The following is a 2,273-nucleotide window of genomic DNA, read 5'->3' as shown; positions in this document are numbered from 1 at the left end:
GCGCCCGGAGGAAACCCAAGCAGACACGGGAGAACATGCAAACTCCACGCAGGGAGGACCCGGGAAGCGAACCCGGGTCTCCTAACTGCGAGGCAGCAGCGCTACCACTGCGCCACCGTGCCGCCCATCTTACAGTTTTGAGTACTGAAATACCAGAAAATAATAAGCAAAATCCAATGTTGGGTGTTATTTATTTTTTTGCAGGCAAATGTGCATCAATCGATCCAGAACTCGTTTAAAAGGGGTTTTTAGAGCCCTTAATGCATTTCTGGAATTGTATTTTTTGCTACTCCACTGCATATTATTTTTTGGACGGCTGTAATTAGGATTAGGGTTGTGCGGTGTACCGGTACTGGAAAAGAAGTGATAAAGCCCTAATTTTAAAACGGTACAGGAATCAGCATTTTGAGATTTTCAGTACTAGAAATAAATGTCAACCGTCCTCGCAGTGAATCCTGTCCCATTCCGTCAACACTTGAGAAAATCCGTTCTGCAGACTTAATGAAATTAAACCGCGAGCTTTGATGTGATCAGGTCTTCACGGGACAACCTCAACTCCCCAAAAAACACGATCAGGACTTCACGAGGGATTATATTGGCATTAGGATTAGGGTTGTGCGGTATACCGATACAGAAAAGAACCGATAAGACGCACATTTTTAACTCTTTCAGGGCTGATGTTGACTTCTGTCAAAAGGAGGAGATGACAGTGGTAATCAATTGTAAACTGTGACAAAAGCCACCGTTACACTTCAGTTTGACTCTCGTTGCTAGAAGGAAATTTCATTGGTTTCACAGAGATTCCCTGCACTCTCGTGATTAGCTGCCCCTTGTATTTAGCAAAAAAAAATATATATACATATATATCTCTGCCAAAGGCGTTGGCAAAATTTACTTGGTAAGACTAAGACTTACTTGGTACACTAAATAATTGTAAATACAAACTTTTGGATAAGTCAATAATTCTTAAAATGAGGAAAACTAGACTTAATATCACGATTTTAAATACTTTTCTCTTGGCTTAGATCTAACTTTTTTTTACTTAGTTTTTGGCCTGTCTGATCTCCTGGTTTTCACCCGTTTCTTTATGCTTTCACATCCTTTACTTTGTTTACTTCGAATGTAGTCTGCCCAACACATATAGCAACTGAAATAGGGTCTCGGACAGGCAGGGTTCAAACTACGAGATCAAACTCAAACCGATAAACCGAGGAACTTGTACTTACTTGATCTAACTGCATGGGGTGGCAGCAGTATTGAAACGAGAGGTATAAGCTAGGCAGGATAAACCACTAGGAGACCAAGAGTCTGAGAAACGAGCTCAATACACAAAACCAAACTTGTAGTCGAAGGGAGTAGCAAGAGAAACGACAACTAGAATATGCACGAAAATGGAGCCAAAACATAAAACTGAAAGAAGATTATGAAAGCAGGGATCAAAATGATGCAGAATAATTACAGACGAGAGACTTCCAGGACAAACCAGGAAGTTCATGATGCTGATATTTTATGCCGGCCCACTGATGAGATCATGTGTCCCACCCAACCACAGCAAGCAATTGTCAAAAAATTTGCCAACATGTTCAACTCACACAAACCAACGAGCAACAGTACCGTTTAAAGCCCGGGGAATAGATGATACCACAGTTGGCATTCTGTTCTTCAGGTCATTGATATCATGAACTTTCTTTCCTGCTGTACACATGCACTTCTTCACCATACCCTATAACCAGAAATCACAGGGTGTCAAATCACAATTTCATACAGCAAATTAATAGACACAGTACCGCGATTGTTAAGAAGCAACTTCTGACTTGAGAAATACCAATCTTTTTAATTCGCTTTTCGGCCTTTTGGCTAAGATCAAGTGTAGTATCTGTTCTTATCAGTTTAATTCGATGAACGGTTCTCCTCCCGTTTAAGTATTTCGGGAGCCTCTACTAAAACCAATACCATGGAATGAAGCTGTGCAGCCCGATTTAACTTCGCCCCCTCGAGCAGTCGGGGTGGTCCCTAACCCTAACCTCTAATCACAAAGCACAGTTCCTGCTCACTCCAGTTCAAGCGACAGCGGCTGGTTTTCTTAATAATTATTCTGATAACTGCCATTTAGCCAACACGCTGCTAAATGGAGGGCTCGTCAAAGCAGAATACAAATCACGTTTAAGCTGGTGACAGGTAAAGGGGAAATTGGGGGCAACTGTAAGCCATCTGGCAGCTCGGTGATTGGACGGGAAGTTTCTGGTCAAAACCCTCCCTCCGCAACGTAAATT

General features: G+C 42.0%; 1 pseudogene; it reads left to right on the top strand.

The window, feature by feature from the left end:
* The first annotated feature begins 1,837 nt into the window (after positions 1 to 1,837).
* LOC120538412 lies at positions 1,838 to 1,939 on the top strand (annotated as a pseudogene).
* Positions 1,940 to 2,273: the final 334 nt, after the last annotated feature.

This window comes from Polypterus senegalus, chromosome 10, assembly GCF_016835505.1.
Source record: "Polypterus senegalus isolate Bchr_013 chromosome 10, ASM1683550v1, whole genome shotgun sequence".
NCBI lineage: Eukaryota > Metazoa > Chordata > Cladistia > Polypteriformes > Polypteridae > Polypterus > Polypterus senegalus.
This window is presented reverse-complemented; position numbering and strand designations above follow the sequence as displayed.